A 12,642-nucleotide genomic window follows, 5' to 3' on the forward strand; every position below is an offset into this window, starting at 1 on the left:
TTTACGCCTTGATAGTGCACACTGAAGTTGTCTGGGTGGATCTGGTCTCTGCACTCGGGTCATTTTATGACTGTTCTTGCTGTTTTCATGGGAGTCAAGTGATTTATGTGCATCTTTGCAGATCTGGGCCTTTAGCTAATATCGAAGTGCACACCCACGCATGCCACTATGGCAACATCTAATAACCCCAGTGTAGAAAAATATTTCCTTTTCATTGTAGCAGTTAAGCTGGAATTTCTGAGAGGACTGATGGCATGAAGTGCCGAACTCCCACCCAGGTAAATAAGAGTTGAGCATGTTATTCTTTCCAGTTCCCTTTTTGATTAACTCCTTGGAGCGTGTCTCTGCTGATGGTAGATTGTGTGGGGAGTGGAGGCAGCTGGAGCCTGGGTGGCTTCCTCACAGCCATTCTTGCTGGTACTTTGGAGCATTTAGACACCACCCCAGAGCTCATGTTCTGGGAAAAGCCATCTTGCCAGTGCTTTGCAGAGCAAGGTGGTGCTGGATGAAGAGGATGCTGAGATCTGTCTCCAGCTTTCCTCGATAACTGACTCACCCCAGTGTGATTGCTGGACATGAACTCTATTTTGGCAGCTCTGGCTCCTAACCCTGCTGCCTTCAAGGGCTACATCTTCCCTAGAAGAGGTTTGCACTGTGGTGATGATGGTGAGGTCCCGTCTGGTCCTAGGCTGGGCTCCTGGTCCTCAGCAATCAGGTGCCAAATGCTCAGTGTGCTCCAACACAATGTGCTAGTTTGGTACCAGGACTTAGGATCCAGCAGAAGCATTTGGCCCCAGCATGTTGCCTCTCCCTGGGTCGCGCTGAGGGATGTTATGTGTGGGTACCTGGGGGAGATCCCTTGAAGGTGTTTTGAAGCTGGGGGTAGAGAGGGGAGGAATTAAATAAGAGAATGTTTGTCTCCCCCATAGCCAGCAAAGTGGGATTAATGAAATTCTGCACAGGGCAAGGACACAGTCAGCAAAAATGGATCTGGATGGCTGTAACATAAATAGGGAGGGGGTGGAGGAAGCTGGAGACACTGCCCTGCAGAATTAGCTGGACACTGACTATATTTGAAGCCCCTGCTGGCCTCAAAGGCCTTCATTCAGTACCCACTTAGTTTCAATGAGTAGAAAGACGAAAGAGCATCTGTCATGCAAATTGTATGGTAGGACAGATGCCCAGTGTGAGGTCCTGCACTGGCAACCAGTGGTTCAAAACAAACAAACAAAAAATGTCCTTTTCAGTCAAGAGATCTGCTGTTGGGTTGTCTCCAAATGCCTGTACATTGACAGAGTAAGGTTTTTTCCTCAGGGTGTCCCTCCAGAGCTGGGCTGTGCAGTGAGAAAAGCTGCTCTGCTGTGTGCATCATGAGTTAATTACCAACTTCTAATCACATCTGGTGTGGCTGTCTCACAGGCCATGTCCTGTCTGTCACTGTGACATGGTGAAACCTGGTGAAAAAGCTTGTTGTTCTGGGTTTTCCAGAGCAGCTGTGGCTGCCCCTTTCCTGGAAGTGTCCAGGGCTAGATTGGACGGGTCTTGGAGCAACCTGGGATAGTGGAATGTGTCCCTGCCCATGGCAGGGGGTTGGACTGGATCATCCTTAAGGTCCCTTCCAACCCAAACCATTCCATGATCTTCTGTTAAGGAACTCCTGCAAACAGTTCTGGAGTGCTTTGGAGAAGAGTCATGGAACATTTTGGATTGAAGGAAGTCTTCACGACCATCTAGTTTCAATCCCCCTGTCATTGGCAGAGACATCTTCAACAACATCAGGTTGCTCAAATGCCCATCCAACCTGGCTTTGAGTGTTTCCAGGGTGGGATGTGAACCATTTCTCTGGGCAGCTTGTTCCTGGGGATGGGTTGGGCAGCAGAATTCCAAAGGCTGATCTGATGCCTTTAAGTCCATGATGATGCTCCTTCTTTGCCACTGGATAAATGTCAGCTCCTGTTACAGAGTGCAAGAGAAGAAAAGATTCCAGACAGCCTCTCAGTTTGAAATGTCAGAAGTATAGGAAAAATGGCTTTTCACTCCTACCTACTGATCTCATGTAGGGATTGATATGGTTGGGGGTAGAGCCACAAAATAAAGGCAAAGCCTTTATTCAGGGCACCTCCCTGTCCCCCAGTGAGAGGGGTGGGAAGGATGGCAGTTCCTGCTCACAGAGTGCCTGAGGAGAAATATTTTCCAAATTTTCTTAAGATACATGGTAAAAACAGACTTTGGGGTCAATACTGCTGACCAGTGACAGGGAGCACTGCTGGAAGTGGAGGCAGGATTTCATGGGAGACCGTGGGCTTGGTGGATGCTTTCACGTTGTAGTCCAAGGCAGGGTAGACCCACTGGTAACTCCCATTTGAATCCTTATGGAGGGAGTTGTGGGTTGTCCTCCTCTCAGAGGTTAGGATTGCTGGGGGGAACAACCCTTCTGATGGAATAAAGAGAAATGAGGAGATGAGTCTCCAAACAAGTTCTGTAGGCACTTGCTTGGAAAGCAAAAGATTGATTTCTCCTCTTGAGGGTTTTCAGATGCTCCTCTGTGTTTAGCTTTGCTGGACGGTTTAAAGGAAAATGCTGAGAAAGATGAAATTTCCTATCCAGTCCTCTCAGTTAATTCCCTGAAGCTCGAGGAAGGCTCCCTGGAAGGTCAGTTGCAGCTCCTGCAGTAGCTTGATGGACTCATTTCCCTTTCCCCCACCGCGTCCCTGCAGACAGCCCCATCTCCAGGCCCTGCTGTCACGGTGCAGCTGTGCGAGTGGCAAAGTGCAGATGCTCATTTGCTCTTTTTTTTTTTTTTTTTTTTTTTTTTACGAGCTGGCCGAGCCTTCTGCCGTCCCCCAGCTTTGGCAGAGGAGGCTGCAGCTCCACGCACGGCATCTGCTGGAGCGCCCGGGGGGCTGGCAGGGTATGAAAGGGAGCTGCGGGGCCAAGCGGGAGGCACTGGGGTGGCTCGGGATGGATGTGGCCTCGGGAGGGGCTGGGAGCAGATCCCGTTTTTTTCCTTTCTTCCCCCTTGTCTGTTTGTGTTGGATGTCCCGGCAAATTGTGCCCTCTGCAGATGGGCTTTGACCTTGGCTGCCACCCAGGCTTGCTCTGCTGGGGCAGGTAGAGATGGGATGGATTCACAGCCTTTGAGACCGCCACTCTGCCCGTGGAGCATTTTCTAAATATGAGGTCTGATTTATGCCTGGTAACTACCTTTTTCCACTGTGAGGAAAAAAAAAAATTGGTAATTTATTTTCCCAGGGTTGTGGGAAACTGCACTTACTTGAGCTTGAGGTAACTTCAGCTGAGCTTGTTGAAATCTCTGATCCATCCCAAGGCTCCTGAGTTCAGAAAATAAAAATAAAACAGTGATTACAATCCCAATGTGCCCCATGAAAGACAGAATAGGGCAAATAGCAGGAGTTTGGGGAGTTTTTTATCTTGTACATGGATGTGCTTGATGGAAAATAAATGCACTACAACTTTAAGGCTTTGCCTGCAGCTAAATATAAGGGTGTGCTGGCTCCACCCTGCTGCTCTGTTAGGGATACAGGCATTTATTTTTCTGGGGTGGGTTTTTTGCTTTATTTTTTTCCCTTCTATTTTTTTTTTTTTTTGGGTGAATCTCTACCATGAAATAACCGGCAGTTTAAGCGAGTGGTCCTGGAGCGTGCAGGAGAGGGACTTTCTAACATTCTCCCCATGGAAAGTTAAAGGATTGGGACTTGACCAAATTTCAACTTTCATGTAAGTGCTGTGCGCTCTTGTCCGATGGGGAGATGAGGATAGCAGGGACGAAGTCTTAAGACAGCAATCTACTGTTTTAACCTGACTTTCCCAAGTTCCCAGCCTGCTTGGTGTTAAGCCAGCAGTCAGGTTAGCCTGGGGAAGCTGAGCTTTGTGGCTTGGGGATGGTCAGCCCTGAGGGGATGATTATTCTTTTCCTAATTTTTTTTTTTTTTTTAATTTTAGGTGAAAACTCTGTTGCTGTTGTTAAGACTCAGAGAGGTGGTGGCAGGGTATATTTTCAGTCAGCATTTACTCAGTCTAAACTTATTTTTTTCTGACTTTCTGTTTTTGAAAGAGAAGCCCGTTTCATCTCCATTTTCTATAATCATCTGCTTATTTTATTAGCTTTTTCCAAAAGGCTGTATTTCCCCTGATGCCTGGCCACCTGTTTTCTATGAGCTGCTGAAGGTCTGAGCTCTTGCTCCGCGTGTGCAGAGCAGATTTCTTTCAACAAGCCAAAAGAAACGACACAGCTATAGACTAAAAAGGGCAAAAAACCCCACATGCTGTGCTATTTTGGTAGTAGCAAATTATGCGTCCTACAAATTACCATTGGTTATGAACATTGTCCGTCTGTCTGGATGACAATGTCCTGCTTTCAGACCACTACTAATACATTTAGAATTAGGATAATACTCACTGAACTCTAAAGCGGCTCCTCTTTTCTTTGCCCTGATTTATTCCTACCAGCAAATGTCACATGCAAGTGGAAGTTTTATGGCTGGATAATTCACAGCCTGTTGGGCATCTTATTAGGAAGGGCTCAGACTTTTTAAAAAAGTGACTCGAGGTTGTTCTTTTAGTGTTGGGAAAATATCAATTCTTTAAGCTGTCTTGCTTGCTGACTTTCTTGTTTAATTTGTTTTCTTTTCTTAACCTCACCCTTTTTTGTTTACTTTTTGTTCTCCCTTTCTCTTTCCCTCTTTGTTTCTCACCCCTTTCTTTCACCCATTTTCTTTTTCCCATTTCCCTCTTTTCTTCCCCCTTTCCTTTCCACTTTTTGTTTCCCTCCCTTCTCTCTCTCTTTCTTTCTTTCTTTCTTTCTTTCTTTCTTTCTTTCTTTCTTCCTTTCTTTCTTTCTTTCTTTCTTTCTTTCTTTCTTTCTTTCTTTCTTTCTTTCTTTCTTTCTTTCTTTCTTTCTTTCTTTCTTTCTTTCTTTCTTTCTTTCTTTCTTTCTTTCTTTCTTTCTTTCTTTCTTTCTCTCTTTCTCTCTTTCTCTCTCTCTTTCTTTTCTTTTCTTTTCTTTTCTTTTCTTTTCTTTTCTTTTCTTTTCTTTTCTTTTCTTTTCTTTTCTTTTCTTTTCTTTTCTTTTCTTTTCTTTTCTTTTCTTTTCTTTTCTTTTCTTTTCTTTTCTTTTCTTTTCTTTTCTTTTCTTTTCTTCTTTTCTTTCTTTTCTTTTCTTTTCTTTTCTTTTCTTTTCTTTTCTTTTCTTTTCTTTTCTTTTCTTTTCTTTTCTTTTCTTTTCTTTTCTTTTCTTTTCTTTTCTTTTCTTTTCTTTTCTTTTCTTTTCTTTTCTTTTCTTTTCTTTTCTTTTCTTTTCTTTCTTTTCTTTCCTTCTCTCTCTCTTTCTCTCTTTCTCTCTTTCTCTCTTTCTTTCTCTTTCTCTCTTCCTCTCTTCCTCTCTTTCCTCTCTTCCTCTCTTTCCTCTCTTTCCTCTTTCCTCTCTTTCCTCTCTTTCCTCTCTTTCCTCTCTTTCTTTCTTTCTCTCTTTCTCTTTCATCTCTTTCTCTTTCTTTCTCTCCTTCTCTCCCTCTTTCTTTCCCTCTTCCCCTCCTTCTCTCTGTCTCTTTCTCTCTCTCTCCTGTTTTTCAATTTTCCCTTTATTTTGCTTCCTATTTTTTTATCTTATTTTCTCTATTCTTTCCTTTTCATTCTTTCCAGTGATGCACAAGTTGAACTGAGGGCTTGCTCACCTTTCCATCTGAGCTTCATGAACATCAGCTCTGAACTATGACTCCAAATCCACAGTGAGGACTGTGGTACTGCAAAAAATAGATGTAACACTGTAAGAAATAGATAAGGATTCCAAATAAGAATTTCCCAACTACAGTATCAGAAGCACATTCACCTTTTGATATGCCTTTCATAGGTGGTTCATGCCCACATCTTGACCTGTGTCTGGTCTTTTTGGGCAGTGTGGAGTGAATACCCTAAGCAGATATTTCCAGATGGGACGTTACATGGGGATTCATGGGCAGGGGTGGGAGCAGGGTGAAGCCTCTGGTGCTGCAGCTCAGTGATGGGATGTCTGTGTCTGCTGGGTGAATCCCAGCACAGGAAACGCAGCAGGCAGCTTTGTCCTCTCCTACAAGTCCTCTCTGGACCAGAGTGTCCCCTGCAGCCACGCCAAGGGCAGGTTATGCCCTTTCCAGCTGCGAGGCTTGAGAACAGATGTCGTCTTGTTCCACTTTCCCACCACCCCTGGCTTCCCTTCCAATTTTCCTGAGTCACCTTTTTCACAAAAGGGATTGAAAGGAAGAGGCTGGCAAGTCCATGGGAGCAGGTAGCTTTTTCCCTCCTGAGCTGCCTGGCACACTGCAGTTGGAGAGTGTCTGGTCGGTGTTTCTGCAGCGTCTCTCTGCCGTAACGCGTCTGTGCTTCTCCTCTCCGGGGTTTTCCATGCTGGTTATCTGTGCCAAGCAGGAGACAGGAGGTGAGCTGCTTTACTGACTGTCTGGGGGGAAAACAGTGCTGTGGCCTCGTTCTGTGTCAGATGGATTCAGGCATTGCTCTACGATGAATTCAAAGAATACTTCCTTCCTTCTCTTCCTCCCCCTTCTTCTTCCTCTCCTTCTCCTCGTCCTCCTCTGCTTCCTCTCCTTTGGTGCTTCCTTTCCTTCTCCTCCTCTCCTTTTTTATCTTCTCATCTTCTGCCTTCTGCCTTCTCCACCCCTTCCTTCCTCTCCACCTTTTCCTTCTTTCCCCTTCTTTCTTCCCCACTTTCTTTCCTCTCCTTCCTCTCCTTCTCCTGCCTTTCTCTCATTCTTTTCTCTCCTTCCTCCTACTCCACCTTTGTCACAACCACTACCACCTGCTGGTGTTGCTGCAGGATCCAGATGCTGCACAAATCCAGAGAAACACTCCCAGCTCTGCCTGCCATGTCCACAACCCTTATCCCATGCCAGACCTCTCTCTCCCTTGCACTGCAGTGGCAGCTTTTGCAGAAGGGAGACCCCAGAGCATCCCAGCAGAGGGCTGGTGGTGTGGGACCCCCAGGAGCACATTTGAAGGCTCCTCCCTTCAGGTTCCAGGGGTGTTTGTTGCCAGGATCAGTCCCACTGTCACCCTCCAGTTGCTGCTGGGGTGTCTCAGGGCTGTGGGTGGCCAAACAGGACAGCAGCCTTGTATCTCCTGGTTTACACCCATGGGTACAAGAAAGGTGTGAAACCCCATAATTGTGAAGGTGCTTTCAGAGGGCTCCTTGCACAGGGACCCATTTTCAATAGGCTGAAAACTGTCCACTGTAGGGTGAGTGCAGGGCTGGCTGGGCTGCATCCTCAGATGTTCAGGAGCTGCTTTGGGTGGTGTTTCAGGTCATAAAACCCAAGTGCTGTGTCTGGAAAGACAGACTGCTGCCACAGCATAAACAAATCTATAGAGCCCAGACAGACAGCAAATTCACCATGTGCAACGTGTATGTCTCTCCAACTCTCTTGTGCTTTCCTGTCCAAACTGAGAATGGCTTGGGCTGAAGGAGCTGGGGGGCTCAACCTGGAGAAAAGGAGGCTCAGGGGGACCTTGTGGCTCTGCACAACTCCTGGCAGGAGGGGACAGCTTGAGGGGGGGGCGTGGGGGGGTTTGGGCTTTGCTGCCAGGGAACAGGGACAGGAGGAGAGGACATAGGCTGCACCAGGGAACATTCAGGTTGGATGTGAGGAATTTTTTTCACACAAAGGGTGATTAAAAAATTGGAATGGGCTTCACAGGGAGATGTTGGAGTCCCCATCCCTGGAGGTATCCAAGGAAGGCCTGGACATGGCACTCAGTGCTCTGGGCTGGTGACCATGTGGGGATCAGGCACAACTTGGATTCTATGATCTTAGGGCTCTTTCTCAACCGAGATGATTCTGTGATTCTCTGATTGCTGCCTGCTCGAGAGGGAGGGAGGTGATGTATATAAGTGGCAGATGCCTGTTACTTAAAATGAGCCCCACATGGGTCCCACGGAGCTGGGACCGGCATGAGGTGGCACTAAAGCTTTGTCAGAGCCTTTGTCATCCCATCTGCGTCAAACCCATGGAGCAGGAGTGAATCTCCTGTCCTCCAGGTGATTTTGGAGGAGCTGTGTAATGATTGTTGGAATGTGGATGTCTAGATCCCTCCTTACAGGTCCCTGAACTTGTGGCAGTGGGTAGGAATTAAAGGCTGTTTCTGTTGAAGGATTGATTAGCTGTGGCTGATGCTGCTCTTTTACACACCTTTTCCATCTCCTAATGGGTAGGGTGCAGTGGCCACTGGCAAACTGAGCAAAAGCTCTGCAGAGCACCTGGAAAGGGCTGTGTCTGTGTGTGTATGGGCTGCAGAGGGGCAATGCACACCCACCTGGGGGTTAGCAGTGCTTAAAAATGGAGGTTCTCCTTTGGAAGCCTGCGTGAGCACCATTTCCTGGGAGCTGCCTAATTTAAATCATCTTTTCTCTGTTTTGTCCTATCCATTATTTTCAGCTGTCAACATTAAGTGCCACAAAGACCCTGTAATAGGCTTCTTTCTGCTTCCCTCTAATAATCCCAGAAACAGTCACTAGGCCCTTTGTCTGGGGCTGTGTGATGACTCTCAATGTTCAATTTGCTGGAGAAGAACCACTTTGTGGAACAGTAGGACAATCAGTGAGGCAGTGGCTCAAGTGCTGCCATCTTCCCTTTGAAGAGGCAGGAGAGGAGCGAGATGGAATTGTGTTTTGCCCATCATGGTTAATGACTTATAAGAAAAGCTTCAGTGGCAGCTCAACAAAAGTGATCCTGGCGTACAAAAATAGATGAATTTAATTTGCCCCAGAATTTGTTGGGGTTTAGAGTGATCCTTGGAGCTGAGTGAGAACAGTGAGATCTGGTGTTCAGGTCTGGGTTAGGACTCGGAGTCTGTGTCCAACAGGAGGGACCAAGCCTTGTGTGTCAAGGCCAGGATAAAGTCCAGCACAGGTGAGTGTTGCCAGATTTTCTTGGCTTTTTTAGGTGTTGGTAGGATCCAGTGAAAGGTCTTTACACTGATACCAGGTCCACTAAAGAGGAGGTGAAAGGTGAGACAGCAGGGTCCTGTCAGTGCTGTGGATCCCTCTTTGGCAGTCCTGAACTACACAGACATAGAGATTTTAGGGAGAGTAAAGGTGTGAAGATGGAGCTTGGTGTGATTTTGAGGAGCTCCTCCATGCACTACCTGTCATACTTTTCTCGTTCAGCCCTCTTGGTCCTGGATGTGAAAGGTACCAAGATGGAGGGAGTCAGGGATGACTCAGAAAACAGGTGAAGAAGACGAATAATTCAGCTTTTCTATAAGTGCATAAACAAGCTATTATGGTGGGAACATAAATAATGAGGAAAAAAAGAACTTTCCAAGTAAGTGTTGCAAGGAGAAGTAACTTTGATTTTTAAATTTGAGGTGTGCATGCAGAAGCACAGGATGGTTGCTTCTGAGTCTATTTATCCTGAAATTTAATTCTTACAGGGACCATTGTCAAGGGTTTGGTTTTTTTTTTTTTTTTTTTTTTTGTTTTGTTTTTTTTTTTTACTTTGGATTTATGTTGACTGGTGCTACATTTAATCTGCCACCACTCTGCTCAGACCCTTTGCCTGCTGCTTGGCTTTCTTGAGTCCTGCTGGAGTGTCTGATGGGTTTTTGTGGCCTCAAAGCCTTGTTCCACTCCGTGCTAAGACAGCAGCCTTAGGAATGAAAAACTAGTTTAAGAATGCCATTAAAGAAAAGCTGTTGGTGTAACATGATTTTTGCTCAGTCCCATATGGCTTGGGGGTCCTAGGCTCATTAAAAAAACCCACTTAAAGTGTTCTCTGTCTCACAAATGTCCCACAGATATCCCCTTGATGTTAGCATGGCCCATGGCTGCACCTGGGTGCTTTCCATGAAGTCCCAGGTCTGCAGTTGGCTGGAAAGCTAAAGATCTAAGGAAAACTGTCGTGACAAAATCCAGGCTTGTTTTAGTCCCTTTAGTTGTGGAAAGAAAAGTTGCAAACTGGACCTCTGAGCAATCCCAAAGGAAAAGAAAACAAATGTGTTAGAAGAAGAAAAAAAAAAAAAAAAAAGACAGAGCTGGAAGTGTTGAAGGCAGTCTCATGGGTTTTGGATGGTGTGAGCACTCAGCTCTGGCAGTAAAACTGAAGCTCTGTGGTCGAGGAGAGAACTCACCCTTGGGCTCTTCCTTGGAGTCAAGGAAGGTGGATTGTTTTCCGGCGATGAAATTTCCTATTGAAAAATTGAATGCTTCCTTCTCTCCCTTGTGAATGGGACGCCCGGGAAGCGAAGCACGCTGGTTCCAATTACCAGCACAGCCAGCCCAGGTGCTGCAGTCAGTCAGGAATTTATACCTTTTCATATGTTCTTGAAAAGATAAAACCTTCTTCTTCTTCTTCTTCTTCTTCTTCTTATTATTATTATTAATAATAATAATTTTTCCTTTTTCAATGTATGTAATGAATTGAAAGCAGGAGCCCAGTAAGACTGCTTTTGATTTGTTTCCATATTAATGTTTTATGTCTGAATATGTGCCTTGTCACTTAAATTAGTCAAACTTGCTACTGCAGTTGAGCCCAAAAAAATTTTTTGCTGTGGGGATGGTGAGGCACTGGCACAGGTTGCCCAGAGGAGTGGTGGGTGCCCCATCCCTGTAAGTGTCTGAGATTAGGTTGGACGAGGCTTGGAGCAACCCGGCATAGTGGAAGATATCTGGAATCCCTTCTCCCCAGACCCCTCCTTGCCTGCATGGGCAGGGTGGATGGCCTGATTTACAGGCAGTGCTGGCTGGAACTGGTGTGAGCTGTGACTGCAGATGGGCCTGTAGGCTCCAGCTTTGCATGATGCCTTCTGCAGATACCTGGCAGAGCACAAAGACCTTGTTAAGGCAGCCAGTTTGACTACAAGTGCACACCCCTTCCAGAGCACAATTGGCTAAGTGGTGCTCCAGGACCAGGCTATTGCACCCCCACGTTCTAGTTGATATTTAAAATAAGAGCATACATCTCTGGTATTGTTTCCATCCAGGGTTGCCTACAGCTCTTCAGGCAGGATCACCACTTTCCTGCAGGGTTACACAAAGCCTTGACAGAGGCAAAACTTGCCCTGCAGTCTGAGACAAGGGGCAGCAGGCAGATCGTGGAATCACAGAATCCTTTACAATGGAAAAGGTCTCTAAGATCATTGAGTCCAACCATTCCCCCAGTTCTGCCAAGGTCACCATTGACCCATGTCTTGAAACGGCTTTTAAATCCCTCCCCAGGGATGGGGATTCCACCACTGCCATGAGCAGCCTGTGTCAGGGCTGGGCAACACTTTTCATTAAGAAATTTTCCCCAATATCCCCTCTACCCCTGCCCTGGTGCAATTTGAGGCCTTTCCCTCATCCTGACCCTTGTTCTCCGGGAGCTGGGCCCAACCCTACCATGGCTGCACCCTCCTGTCAGGGAGTTGTGCGGAGAGAGAAGGTCTGTCTCCTCGCAGACTTCTTTTCTCCAGGAGTAATTAGCTGGAGGAGAATGAAAAAATACACAAAGCAGCTTACAGTGTATGGAAATGTTGCATATACATGTGTGTGATTGCAGAAGATTCCCGTTGTATGGTTGTGTTACTGGGTCATTAGGAGTGAGCTGGAGTGGGAACACCTGGAGGGCCAGAGTTAAGGGTGATTATTCAGCCCAGCCCTGGCTTTTCTTCACTTTGGAGAGCTGCACAGCATAATTTCATCGTGGATTTATATACAGCTAATTGGCATGTAGTTTGATATGCAAATAAAACCATATAAATATCAAGAGAAAGACTAAAAGCTGTGCTTTCCACTGTCATGCTACAATCCTTGCTTTTCTGGTCAGTCTAATCTACTCGATTGCTCCTTTCATCATCTTGTGTTTTGAAGGCATGATATCTCTTTCAAAGAAGATCTGTCAGACGTATATTAATTAGTTAATTTTTCTGCATGGAATGTAAACACGAGGGTGGAGAACCCAAAGCCCTGAGGATCCAATGAGGTGTGTGGCCAAGTAATTATTCTGGGGTAATGCAGAGATGTGGCCTGTGCTTAGTCTATAAAGGCAAGAAACAGGTTTCCTTACAGATGTAGTCAATTTATGCTAAAGACTGAAATGAAGTTTTCTTGATGTGGGCACTAGAGCCTGTGTCGTAGACACACCATAGAGTTGGCATTTCCAAACTGTGCTTTCTAAGCCAAACATGCTACTGGCACTGGTGCTGAAGTATGTTTAAATTCAGTTTTTAATTAAGAATATTAAGTTAAAGTAGTTCAAGAACGGAAGAAAGCATGGAGAGAGCAAATATTTTTATGTTGAAGGAATATTTAAAGTGTAAATTTGTTAGCTGGTAGCACCAAGTTTCACTCCTGACTTGGGGCTGCCTGGATGCTTCTCATGTGGTTCACACTGAGAACCAGATTTATTGGGATTTTTATGTTTTGATCTTGGGTGAATGTCTTTTGCTGTGAGTCATCAATCAGATGTACCTTGTGTGATAACAAGAAATAGGTTTTTGTGTGAGGGGACTGTGACGTGGTGTACATGCACAGCAGTTGGGCTGGAGAAGAGCTTGGTGTGCAGTTTTGGGGCCGAATCCAGTGCTGTCAGTAGTGCAGAGGGGTGAATTGAAGCAGGGCCATGCACCACAGGTAGGTGCAGTACAGGAATTCCC

At 45.9% G+C, this 12,642-nt stretch overlaps 1 protein-coding gene across 3 annotated transcripts in view; it reads left to right on the forward strand.

The window, feature by feature from the left end:
* ZBTB7C (zinc finger and BTB domain containing 7C) overlaps positions 1-12,642 on the forward strand; it is a 150,687-nt gene that overhangs the window by 42,624 nt on the left and 95,421 nt on the right. Inside the window, exon 1 of one of the 3 annotated variants that reach the window (XM_068177083.1) lies at positions 3,603-3,738. The exons of the other annotated variants lie outside the window; for them this stretch is intronic. The gene's annotated coding sequence lies outside the window, so the exon portion shown is untranslated. Of the gene's footprint in view, positions 1-3,602; positions 3,739-12,642 lie in introns of those variants that run through there. 3 annotated transcript variants of the gene reach the window in all.

Source organism: Anomalospiza imberbis, chromosome Z (genome assembly GCF_031753505.1).
Source record: "Anomalospiza imberbis isolate Cuckoo-Finch-1a 21T00152 chromosome Z, ASM3175350v1, whole genome shotgun sequence".
Classification (NCBI taxonomy): Eukaryota; Metazoa; Chordata; class Aves; order Passeriformes; family Viduidae; genus Anomalospiza; species Anomalospiza imberbis.